We start from the raw sequence: 13973 nt of genomic DNA, 5'->3' as shown, positions 1-13973 counted from the left end.
TCTAACACAGCCCACAAAGTGTGGTCAGCAAGAGAGTAGTCCCTTGGTTCTGTGTGAAATCATAAAGCTGAGATGGTCAATTGGGGACGTGTCAGATGCCAGGAGAGCCAGCTAAGATGCTGTGCTGATTAACCATTTTCCTTGGGAAAGCCCTCCTCCCCTATATCAACATGTCAGATCTGTGACTGAGATAGAGTAAGTTTCTTATTTTAATCTCTTTTATTTTTATCTGTCTGTACATAATGTATTTTGTCTCCTTTTGTAATATCTTTTGTATTTTTGTAAACACTGCCTATATTTTCTGGAGTAAACTGATAAATTTACTAGTTCTTTTTGTTCTATGATCAACTGACACATATTCCGTGCCAAATCACGCTACCTGTGGGTTGGTTCCTGACCCGACATTTGTTTTAGTATCAAACGAGGAACTGGTGGCAGCATAGCCTCCTGGAAGTATCAGGGAACCCTGTCAGTAACGGATCGTAGGTTTATGTGTGTATGCCATGCCTGGGACTGGTGATATACACACCACCCGCACTGCAGTGCCCAATAACCAGTACGCGACAAGGCAGCCCTATCGGTGACTACTTATCCTAGGTGCATTTCCCTGACTGACCTGAGGATAAGGGGGGTGCCAGAGAGCTGCAAGTTCCTAACCAGAACTGAAAGTGGAAACAAAAGTTGAGGGGTCATGTGACAAATTGTTTATATCCCTGAAAGTGAAATTTCATGACATGTACAAAAACAATTATGGATGTATAAAATGATAGGTACTTGATCTCCCTCATTACTTCTCAAGACCAGTAGAAATCCATATAGTGACCAATACAAACCTAGTGGTTTTATAAATGCACTTATATTAATTTATCAAATAAAAGTACATTTTTAGTTACTTTCTATTTTCCATTGGCAATTTGTGCAAGTATTGGGCTTAAAAAAATTTCTAATCTGCAGCCGCCGCTGTGCGAGTAGTGGGCCTAAAAAATAATTACTATATTTTTTGGATTTTCACCCCCACAATTTGTGAGGAAAATGGGGATGCATTTTATAATCAAAAGGTAGCTTACTGGAAGGCTACGGTGGGCAGGATTACAGGAGTCAAAATCGCTGCTTCAATAGGCCAGTGAATTAAAAACACATGGGACATGCACAAGAATGAATAGTTCAATGTTCACACCACCCAAAGACTGAGACACAGAGAAAAAAAACACACAGTATGATAAACGTGCATGAATACTCTGTTGTAAAATATATGTAACAATATGCAGCAAGTGCTGATAAAAGATGATAACGAAAACAGGGTATTTAGTTGATACGTATTTTGCAAAAAATGTATACGAAGCCACTTCACCACGTCACGGTATACCCTTCTCGGAGCAGTCCTATCTAATGTATTTAAACCTGACCATGTGAACAGTACCTACATGAGCAGGATTCAGAAAGGCGCTGCCCGGTATGGGCACGCTGGGCAAAATGACTCTTCACGTGCAAGTCCCACAAGAGAGAGGCGGGGATCTCCCAAAGCTTGTATGAGCAAGAAATTTATAAATTAAAAACACATGGGACATGCACAAGAATGAACAGGTAAATGTTCACACCACCCAAACACTGAGACACAGAAAAAAAGCAAAAACACACAGTATGACAAACGTGCATGAATACTCTGTTGTAAAATATATGTAACAATATGCAGCATGCGCTGGTAAAAGATGATAACAAAAACAGGGTATTTAGTTGATACGTATTTTGCAAAAAATGTATACGAAGCCACTCCACCATGTCACGGTATACCCTTCTCGGAGCAGTCCTATCTAGTGTATTTAAACCTGATCATGTGAACAGTACCTACATGAGCAGGATTCAGAAAGGCGCTGCCCGGTATGGGCACAATGGCTCTTCATGTGCAAGTCCCACAAGAGAAAGGATGGGATCTCCCAAAGCTTGCATGAGCAAGAAATTAATAAATTAAAAACACATGGGACATGCACAAGAATAAACAGGTCAATGTTCACACCGCCCAAAGACTGAGACACAGAAAAAAAACACACAGTATGACAAACGTGCATGATGGTCAATTGGGGACGTGTCAGATGCCAGGAGAGCCAGCTAAGATGCTGTGCTGATTAACCATTTTCCTTGGGAAAGCCCTCCTCCCCTATATCAACATGTCAGATCTGTGACTGAGATAGAGTAAGTTTCTTATTTTAATCTCTTTTATTTTTATCTGTCTGTACATAATGTATTTTGTCTCCTTTTGTAATATCTTTTGTATTTTTGTAAACACTGCCTATATTTTCTGGAGTAAACTGATAAATTTACTAGTTCTTTTTGTTCTATGATCAACTGACACATATTCCGTGCCAAATCACGCTACCTGTGGGTTGGTTCCTGACCCGACATTTGTTTTAGTATCAAACGAGGAACTGGTGGCAGCATAGCCTCCTGGAAGTATCAGGGAACCCTGTCAGTAACGGATCGTAGGTTTATGTGTGTATGCCATGCCTGGGACTGGTGATATACACACCACCCGCACTGCAGTGCCCAATAACCAGTACGCGACAAGGCAGCCCTATCGGTGACTACTTATCCTAGGTGCATTTCCCTGACTGACCTGAGGATAAGGGGGGTGCCAGAGAGCTGCAAGTTCCTAACCAGAACTGAAAGTGGAAACAAAAGTTGAGGGGTCATGTGACAAATTGTTTATATCCCTGAAAGTGAAATTTCATGACATGTACAAAAACAATTATGGATGTATAAAATGATAGGTACTTGATCTCCCTCATTACTTCTCAAGACCAGTAGAAATCCATATAGTGACCAATACAAACCTAGTGGTTTTATAAATGCACTTATATTAATTTATCAAATAAAAGTACATTTTTAGTTACTTTCTATTTTCCATTGGCAATTTGTGCAAGTATTGGGCTTAAAAAAATTTCTAATCTGCAGCCGCCGCTGTGCGAGTAGTGGGCCTAAAAAATAATTACTATATTTTTTGGATTTTCACCCCCACAATTTGTGAGGAAAATGGGGATGCATTTTATAATCAAAAGGTAGCTTACTGGAAGGCTACGGTGGGCAGGATTACAGGAGTCAAAATCGCTGCTTCAATAGGCCAGTGAATTAAAAACACATGGGACATGCACAAGAATGAATAGTTCAATGTTCACACCACCCAAAGACTGAGACACAGAGAAAAAAAACACACAGTATGATAAACGTGCATGAATACTCTGTTGTAAAATATATGTAACAATATGCAGCAAGTGCTGATAAAAGATGATAACGAAAACAGGGTATTTAGTTGATACGTATTTTGCAAAAAATGTATACGAAGCCACTTCACCACGTCACGGTATACCCTTCTCGGAGCAGTCCTATCTAATGTATTTAAATACTCTGTTGTAAAATATATGTAACAATATGCAGCAAGTGCTGGTAAAAGATGATAACAAAAACAGGGTATTTAGTTGATACGTATTTTGCAAAAAATGTATACAAAGCCACTCCACCACGTCATGCTGCATATTGTTACATATATTTTACAGCAGAGTATTCATGCATGTTTGTCATACTGTATGTTTTTTTTCTGTGTTTTAATAGACCAGTGGTTGCAGGAGTGGAGTAATGCTGCAGGTTGAGAGGAGGGGGCGTCCAGGCGGTGCAAGGCTGTGGACCCAGGGCTCTCCTAAGATGTTGGCACTGAGCGGAGTCCTCTTTTCCCTTAGATTTCCCCCAGTGTTCTTCTGGAAAATGGCCGATGTAGACAGCACATGTGCAGATTGAGATCTCGGGAGTCATCCTGAGATCTCGTCTACCAAGATCTTAATCTTTGGCTTTCATTTATCTGAAGCCCACCACAGGGAAATCATTGGGAAAGGAGACTCCAATCACCAGCACCGACATCTTATGGGAGCTCAGGGCCCACAGCATCGCCCCACTCCTGCTACCGTTGGCCTCCTGAAGCAGCGACTCTGCCTCCTCTGATCCAGATCCCCCACCACTGCCGTTGGCCTCCAGAAGCAGTGACCCTGCCTCCTGTGGTCTCCAATTTCACAGAATAGACCAATTGAGGGACCAGTGGTACAACCATTTCTCTGAAGGAGAGGTGTACAACCTGCATGCGGCCCACACTGAAGTTCGTTGCGACCCCAGCATTACTGAACAGAAACAGAGTTGATCCTACTTACTGATCCTACTCAGCTGTACCTGTGTCTGTGTAAAAACATTGCTGAGGTCAGACTTCAATGAGAGCTCTCCAATGAAGTGAAGAAGAGCACCAATTGTTTAACAGCTTCCTGTCACACATGTGTAGGGTGCCTCTGTGTCAGGTGTCATTAAGTATCCAATCACCCTGTTACTGAAGAAGAGCTCATTGCTTAATGTGTGGCAACCACAATTACTCAAATATTCGTGAGCCATCTTCTGTACTTACGGTCATATGCATTGTGCCTCTGATCTCGGGCAGCCTGGCCCCACGGGGGCATGATAACATGCAAAGAGGGATGACTAGTCTGGGGAAAGTAACACCCCACTGACTAGTCAAAGGAGTAATTTGCATAAAAAACGAAGATTATAAATACATTTTTCAACACATGTTTAGGTAACTAACAGGATAAAGGTCTGGTTTGGTAGGTAATTTAGCAATAAATACACAAATGCTGGTGGGTTGGAGGGCATGAGGACCTGACAGGTTCCCTTTAAAGTAAGTCTCACACTCACTTATCCCAGTGTCTCGTCTTACCTGCCATAAACAGTAACATAATCCATTTACTGACACAATGTCTGCTGTACTGCACTTACACACTGACATTCTGCTTTTATTGACACACTGGCATTCGACACATACTGGCACACATTCTGTACTTATTGACATACTGACATTCTGTACTTATTGACATTCTGTACTTATTGACACAATGACATTCTGTACTTATGTAAGTGGAAGGAACTAACTAGGCATGTCTACTCCATGAGGGGCTTGGAACCATCGGGGTTGTCACCTATATTGCGGGGAAGAAAGCTTGAAACTCCAGACTGTACTCTGTGTTTGAGAAAAGGGGGCATGGCTAAGCGGACAGAGCTGCAGTGTGCGAGTGACCAGACAGTTTGAGCGGGAACTTCGGGTGCGTGGGACGCCTGTGAGGCATCTGGGCAGAGCAGAGCCTTGGACGGAAGAGCGCTTTGACAGGAGACCGTCGACCGAGTACCGCTCAGACACCACTATCCCAGCCGTCATCACTGCCCTCTCTGAGACCACTGACATAGCCGACAACGCTGCCACAGCCGCCCACGCTGACATTACTGACCATGAGAGACAAGGTCTGTATTATACAAGACTGTATAATAAACCCCTTTCACACTTGGTGTGTGTACAGTCCATTAATGCATCCTAAGTGCCTGCAGTCTTCTCACACTTGGCGTAGTCGGCAGGATGCAGTCCACACGTACGGACATGGCAGACCAAGCGTCTCGGGTGGGCCCTAGAACCAGTATCTCTCTGGGGGCAATGTTAAATAACCTTCTGAAGTTTAATGGGAATAACACCATGTTATGGAGCTGGAATGAGCGCATAAAGGGAATGATGAGAATGCACCCTATGGTCCCCACCTTGCAGGCAGAGGTCGTTGTGATGGCTTTAGACAGGGAGGCGAGAGATTCAGTTATGTTGCAGCCCCCCCAGGATCAAGATACCCTTGAAAAAGTATTAAAAATACTGGAGGAGACTCACGGGGACCCTACGGATGCAGGAGAATTACGTATGCGTCTGTTCAGGCATATTCAAAGAGAGGGGGAGACGGTGACCCAGAATATGAGCGCGCTGCAAGAAATTCACACTGCCATAGTTAGAAAAGACATCTTGGGAGTAGGGCCGACTGATGTGGTGTTACGAGACCAATTAGTGACCGGGATGAGAAATGCGTTGCTTAAGCAGACCCTGCGAGAACATTTGCGTGCAAACCCACATATGATCTATGTAGAGGTGGGAAGCGAGGTGCGTGCGCGTGAACAGGAGCAGGGGGTGACAGTCCTGGCGGTGAAGTTCGAGCAGGGAGGCAGCCGTGAATGCAGCTGCTGAACCAGGATTTGTGGAAGATTTACGCAAAGAGATCCAATCCATGAGGGAGGATCTTACCAAAAGAAAAGGAAGGTGACCTTGTTATATACCCCCGGAAGTAAAACCCTCTCAGAACCACGATGGGGTTGAAGAGGATGTTGTCGGGAAGAGCCCCCAATGTGTTACCTCTCTGGAGAATTAGGACATATGGCCTGGGCCTGCCCACAACGTGGGTGGCCACTATAGCGTCGCCTGTTAAAATAAGGGGGTTCGAGGCTGGGGGACACCGCCTGGAGCTAGAACAGCCCAAATAGTCCCACCAGTTTAGTGTCAGTGAGTTTATAAGTATGGGCCGAAATCAATGGACGGGCCATACGCTGCCTGGTAGACACAGGCTCCCAAGTAACTACGATGCCTGAAACATACTTTAAAAGACAATACCCAGAAGCCATAAGGCCTGAGTGGGGGCCAGTGATCAAGATGACGGCTGCCAATCAACTGCCTATCCCAATTGCAGGGGTGGCATGGAAGCATATAAAGGTCTGCGGTAAAGACCTGGGCCGCAAGGGAGTGATGTTAACTCCTGCAACCCCATGCAATGACATGCTGTCACACTAGAAATGAATGTACTTAAAGAGCTTGGAAGTCTTCTTATTAATGAGTCTCCGAATGCATTCCTGAAACAATAGAGCCCACCTACACCACAAAGGAGAGTGTTTCAGCAATTGATCCAGATGGCCCAGGCACAAGAGGTCTCCTGTGAAGGAAAGGTATTGGGAAAAGTAATAATTCCATCTGCAACCAAACTAGACTTACCTCCAGGTCAAAGTGTGCTGTCTTTACCTGTCCAAACTTGCATCCCGCTGAAGGGGGTCGAAGTACAACTAGAACCAGCTACTGTGGAAAATCTACCATCTGGGCTCTTAGTAGCCAGGATGCTAGCTACCGTGCATGATGGAAAGATACCTGTGCGGTGTGTGAACTTAAGGGAAGACACTTTAACGCTTACCCCAGAAGCAAAATTGGGCAAATTGTAGGCATGCCAGAGGAGTTGATGCCCTCACAGGTAATCCTATTAAAGGTAAAAAGGGAAGATCCATGAAAGGTAGCTGTGGAGACAGCCCCTGTGTTCGAACACCAATCACAGAGAAAGGGGCGTCACATCTTAGAACAAGCCCAGGCTGAGTTGACAGAGTTTACACTGCAGCAGTTGGAGCAGGTGGAGGCCTTACTGGGACATTACTAGTATGTGTTCACTTGACATGAGGAGGATTTCGGCTGTATGACTGCCATCACATATGAGATTCCAATGGGTAATGCTGCGCCTGTGAGAGAGCGTTATTGACAGATTCCTCCACAAATGTACCAGGAGGTAAAAGGAATGCTCACACAAATGCTACAGAACGGTGTCATCGGAGAGAGCCAAAGTCCATGGGCTGCACCCATTGTCCTAGTGAGAAAAAAAGATGGTACTCTGTGGTTCTGAGTGGACTATAAAAATTTAATGCCTGTACAGTGCGAGATTCATATCTACTACCCCGTATTGAAGAATACTTGTCCGCCCTGGGGAACTCAAGATACTTCTCCACTCTAGACCTGGCTAGCGGGTACTGGCAGGAACACGACCGAGCAAAGAAGGCCTTTAAACTACCTATGGGTGTCAGAGACACCGCACTGAACTTGCTCACTGAGCCAGTGTGCGGGTCCTGAGTAAAGCGAAAGCGTGCTCAAAGCTACCTGTGGAGCGGGCAGCAACCGAATAGATGCGTACTTCAGAGCCGCAGGACCTGAAGCACGTGACTGCTAGAGGCGTGGCCTAAACTCCACAGAGCTAGGAGCTGCAAGACAATTCCGAGCAGAGTAACTGCGAGACAAAGTTACCCAGGGGCATAGACAGTGAGAATAGTCAGGATGTAGCCAATGAGTCACACACAGAGATAGCTTTAAGGTACCAAAGGGGGCGAGCAGAGAGTAGTCAGGTCACAGGCAATGAGTCATACACAGATAATAACGCAGTACAAAATCAACAGGCAAACTCACAACGGGAAACAGAGCCGGGTCAGAACCATATAAACAAGCTATAGCAACAAACAGGCACACGGGGGTCAGCACACTAGGCCAAAGGCAAAAGTATAACTGGCAGGGATTGAAGCTACCCAGGGGTTTATGAAGCTCTCCCAGAACCAGAAAGAGGCCACAATCATTAACCCCAAGTGTGCAGGTCAAAACCTGCACAGAGCTCCAGACATTAACCCCCGGTGTGCAGCTCAAAAACCTGCACTGGGATCATGACAGTACCCCCCTCTCAACGGGGGGGCCTCTGGACCCCCAGGCTTCCCCGAGTACTTGGCATGGAACGCCTGAACCAGGCGATCCGCATGTACCGAGCGAGCAGGGACCCATGAGCGCTCTTCTGGTCCATATCCCTTCCAGTGGACCAGGTACTGCAAAGAGCGGCGCACCCGCCGAGAGTCCACAATATGTCCGACCTCATACTCCAATTGACCCTCCACCAGCACTGGAGGAACAACAGTCTCAGAGTTCTCTTTGACAGATCCTGCTGGTTTCAACAGAGACTTATGGAACACATTAGATATTTTTAAGGAGGCGGGGAGACGCAACCTATATGCCACAGGGTTGACTATCTCCATAATCTCGTACGGACCAATGAACTTTGGTCCCAACTTAACTGATGGTACCTTTAAGTTGATGTTATGCGTGGAGAGCCAAACCTTCTCTCCCACCTGAAACATGTCTCCCGAGGCTCTCTTTTTGTCCGCAAAATATTTGTATCTCCCCTGGGCCCGAGAGATATTACGCCGGACTTCAGCCCAGAGGTTTTTTAACCGTTGAACGGACCCCTCTGCTCCTGGACAACTGGAATCCACCCGAGAAAACTCCCCAAAATGCGGATTAAAGCCTTAGTTAATCAGAAATGGGGACATGTTGGTGGACTGACTCACCCGGTTGTTAAAAGCGAATTCAGCCAACGGTAACGCATCACACCAATCCTCCTGTCTGGCGGAGGTCAGACACCTGAGAATTTGTTCCAGGGATTGATTGGTGCATTCTGTCTGACCATTGCTCTCCGGGTGAAATGCCGACGAGAAGGAGAGTGAGATGCCCAATTTCATACAGAACACCCTCCAAAATTTGGCCACAAACTGCACACCTCTGTCAGACACAACATTCAGGGGTACCCCATGCAATCGGACCACATGCTGCACAAACAACCTTGACAATGTTTCTGCTGAAGGTAATGCTGCCAAGGGAATGAAATGGGCCTGTTTAGAAAACCTATCCACCACCAACCTGATCACGGTATTGCCCCTGGAAGGTGGAAGGCCGGTAATAAAATCCATGGAAAAATGAGTCCATGGCCTTTCAGGAACCGGTAAAGGTATGAGTTCCCCAGCCGGTCGGTTATGCGAGCTTTTGGAACGGGCACACATGCCACAAGCAGAAACAAATTCCTTGACATCGGACCTTAATGAAGGCCACCAAAAACCCCTGGCTACTGCCTCTCTAGTGGCCGTGATACCTGGATGAGCACTCAGCCTAGAATCATGAAACTCCTGCAGAAGTCTAGGCCGCAATGAATCTGGAACAAACAGTTTATCACTTGGCCTGGTTGCCGGAGCTAGGGCCTGAGCCCTTAGGATTTCTTGTTCCAACTCAGTTGAGACCCCCGCCACTACCACCCCTGGGGGAAGAATGGAGGACGGTGGCTCAGGGGGAGACACTGGATCAAAACTTCTGGACAGGGCATCCGCTTTAACATTTTTGGACCCCGGTCGAAAAGTAATTGAGAACTGAAATCGTGAAAAAAAAAAGTGACCAACGGGCCTGTCTAGGAGTAAGCCTCTTAGCAGATTCAAGGTATGCCAAATTTTTGTGATCCGTGACAACCGTGATAGGGTGAGCCGCCCCTTCCAAAAAGTGCCTCCATTCCTCAAACGCCAGCTTGACTGCAAGAAGTTCTCTATTGCCTACATCATAGTTTTTCTCAGCTGAAGAGAACTTCTTGGAGAAGAAGGCACAGGGTTTGAGATTGGTAAGGGTGGCCGGATCTTGGGACAGCACAGCCCCCACCCCCACTTCAGAAGCATCCACCTCCACAATGAATGGTTTGGACGGATCAGGTTGCACCAACACTGGGGCAGACGTAAAACATTTCTTAATCGCTGAGAAGGATTCCTTAGCGAGTACAGACCAATTTTTTACATCAGCTCCCTTCTGGGTAAGATCCGTGAGTGGTTTAACCACTTGTGAGAAACCTTTAATGAATCTCCGGTAATAGTTCGCAAATCCCAAGAAGCGCTGAAGCCCCTTGAGATCTCGAGGCTGAACCCAGTCAGCGATCGCCAGCACCTTCTTAGGATCCATACGAAACCCCTCACAGGACACAATCAACCCCAAAAAAGACAGCTCCTGTACAAAAAACGAACATTTTTCCAATTTGGTGAACAATTGGTTCTACCTGAGTCTCTGGAGAACTGTCTTTAGATGTTGCAAGTGAGATTGACTGTCCGGGGAATACACCAAAATATCATCCAAATAAATATTAACAAAACGGCCTATCAGATCAGAAAACACAACATTGATGAAATTTTGGAAAATAGCGGGTGCATTAGTTAACCCAAATGGCATTACCAGGTTCTCAAAGAGTCCTTCTGATGTGAGGAATGCCGTTTTCCACTCGTCCCCTTCCTGAACCCTTATCAGATTGTAGGCCCCCCGCAGATCTAACTTGGAGAACCATTGGGCCCCAGCTAACTGGTTACATAAGTCTGGGATGAGGGGAAACGGGTAAGAGTTCCTAACCGTTATCTTGTTCAGTTCCTGAAAGTCGAGGCACGGCCGCAAACCACCATCTTTTTTCTTCACAAAGAAGAACCCTGCTGCCACAGGTGACACAGAAGGCATGATATGCCCTTTGCGGAGACTCTCAGCTATGTACTCCTTCATGGCTTGGCGCTCAGGCCCAGACAAATTGAACAATCAAGCCTTAGGTAACTTGGCTCCGGGTACTAAATCAATGGCACAATCATAGGGTCTATGTGGTGGCAGCGCCTCAGCCTCACTTTCGGAAAAAACGTCTTCGAAATCTTTCAGGTACTCCGGAATACCTTCCAGATCGACAGACGACACAGACACGGATTTAACAGCCTTAACAAGATGTCCCCAGTTACCACATTTATTATTGCATCCCCACTGAGTGATTTCCTCTGTAACCCAATCAATGGTAGGATTATGGCGTTGAAGCCAAGGCATCCCCAGTACCAGTCCTGCAGGCAAGTTATCTAGCACCAGACAACTTAGTTTCTCCACATGAGTGGAACCCACTTTTAGAGAAAAGTTCAGACCTGCAACAGATACCGTCTTGGGTAAGAGGAGATGAGTCAATTGCCACAAGTTTAACAGGATCATGAAGCCTGACTGTCCCTATCTTATTAAGAGTCATAACCTTGGTATCAATCAGGTTCACAGCTGAACCGCAGTCAATAAAAGCAGTAGTCTGAACAGGACCATAACCAAGTTCCAGTTCCACCTGCAGCACCATTTTTGCACATGAGGAAAATTGTACCTGAAGGTCTGGGTAGCCTCCTCGATTACTACCCAGACCTAGTCGTTTCCCGCCATCTTGGAGGATGACGGACAGGAGGGGCAGTCCTTCTTCCAATGTCCAGATTTCCCACAAAAGAAACACAACTGCTTTTCCCGGCGGCGTCTTCTTTCCTTTCCCTCACAGGTGACAGCGCTCACCTCCATAGCCATAGGAAGAGTCTGGGTCTCATCTCCACTGAAGAATAAGGGCGTTTCCCGTTGCATAATGCCTCTAGCCTGCAGCCTGTGATCCATGCGAACCACTTGGACCATGGCATCCTCCAGGGAGTCAGGCGGAGGATGAAGTGCCAAAGCATCCTTCAGACGTTCACACAGGCCTCTGTGGAACAGCCCCCGAAGGGCGGCATCACTCAAGGAAATCTCCGCTGCCCAACGTCTGAATTCAGTACAGAACCATTCGGCCGAGTGCTCCCACTGACAGACACTCATCACTTTGTCCTCAGCCAACCGCACTCTATCAGGCTCATCATAAATAAGCCCTAAGGCTTCAAAAAATGCATCCACAGACATTCTCTCAGGGGCAGAAGAGGAAAGCGAGAATGCCCAGGCTTGTGGGGACCCCCTAAAGCAGGGACATCACCACCCCCACCCTCTGTTTCTCATCCCCAGAGGAGCGGGGTCTCAAAGAAAAAAAAAGCTTACAGCCCTCCTTAAATGCCCTGAAATCATCCTTGTTACCAGAAAATATATCTGGCAATTTAACCGGGAATTCAGGTGGGACTAAAATGACATCTCTATTCCCCACCTGCTGGAAGCCTGCGGAAAGTACCCCCTGAATTGAGTCCTCACAATAGGCCAAAGGCAAAAGTATAACTGGCAGGGATTGAAGCTACCCAGGGGTTTATGAAGCTCTCCCAGAACCAGAAAGAGGCCACAATCATTAACCCCAAGTGTGCAGGTCAAAACCTGCACAGAGCTCCAGACATTAACCCCCGGTGTGCAGCTCAAAAACCTGCACTGGGATCATGACAGTACCCCCCTCTCAACGGGGGGCCTCTGGACCCCCAGGCTTCCCCGAGTACTTGGCATGGAACGCCTGAACCAGGCGATCCGCATGTACCGAGCGAGCAGGGACCCATGAGCGCTCTTCTGGTCCATATCCCTTCCAGTGGACCAGGTACTGCAAAGAGCGGCGCACCCGCCGAGAGTCCACAATATGTCCGACCTCATACTCCAATTGACCCTCCACCAGCACTGGAGGAACAACAGTCTCAGAGTTCTCTTTGACAGATCCTGCTGGTTTCAACAGAGACTTATGGAACACATTAGATATTTTTAAGGAGGCGGGGAGACGCAACCTATATGCCACAGGGTTGACTATCTCCATAATCTCGTACGGACCAATGAACTTTGGTCCCAACTTAACTGATGGTACCTTTAAGTTGATGCTATGCATGGAGAGCCAAACCTTCTCTCCCACCTGAAACATGTCTCCCGAGGCTCTCTTTTTGTCCGCAAAATATTTGTATCTCCCCTGGGCCCGAGAGATATTACGCCGGACTTCAGCCCAGAGGTTTTTTAACCGTTGAACGGACCCCTCTGCTCCTGGACAACTGGAATCCACCCGAGAAAACTCCCCAAAATGCGGATTAAAGCCTTAGTTAATCAGAAATGGGGACATGTTGGTGGACTGACTCACCCGGTTGTTAAAAGCGAATTCAGCCAACGGTAACGCATCACACCAATCCTCCTGTCTGGCGGAGGTCAGACACCTGAGAATTTGTTCCAGGGATTGATTGGTGCGTTCTGTCTGACCATTGCTCTCCGGGTGAAATGCCGACGAGAAGGAGAGTGAGATGCCCAATTTCATACAGAACACCCTCCAAAATTTGGCCACAAACTGCACACCTCTGTCAGACACAACATTCAGGGGTACCCCATGCAATCGGACCACATGCTGCACAAACAACCTTGACAATGTTTCTGCTGAAGGTAATGCTGCCAAGGGAATGAAATGGGCCTGTTTAGAAAACCTATCCACCACCAACCTGATCACGGTATTGCCCCTGGAAGGTGGAAGGCCGGTAATAAAATCCATGGAAAAATGAGTCCATGGCCTTTCAGGAACCGGTAAAGGTATGAGTTCCCCAGCCGGTCGGTTATGCGAGCTTTTGGAACGGGCACACATGCCACAAGCAGAAACAAATTCCTTGACATCGGACCTTAATGAAGGCCACCAAAAACCCCTGGCTACTGCCTCTCTAGTGGCCGTGATACCTGGATGAGCACTCAGCCTAGAATCATGAAACTCCTGCAGAAGTCTAGGCCGCAATGAATCTGGAACAAA

This window comes from Dendrobates tinctorius, unplaced genomic scaffold, assembly GCF_039654945.1.
Source record: "Dendrobates tinctorius isolate UK_male_01 unplaced genomic scaffold, ASM3965494v1 ptg000044l, whole genome shotgun sequence".
NCBI lineage: Eukaryota > Metazoa > Chordata > Amphibia > Anura > Dendrobatidae > Dendrobates > Dendrobates tinctorius.
Note: the sequence above shows the minus strand (reverse complement) of the source record.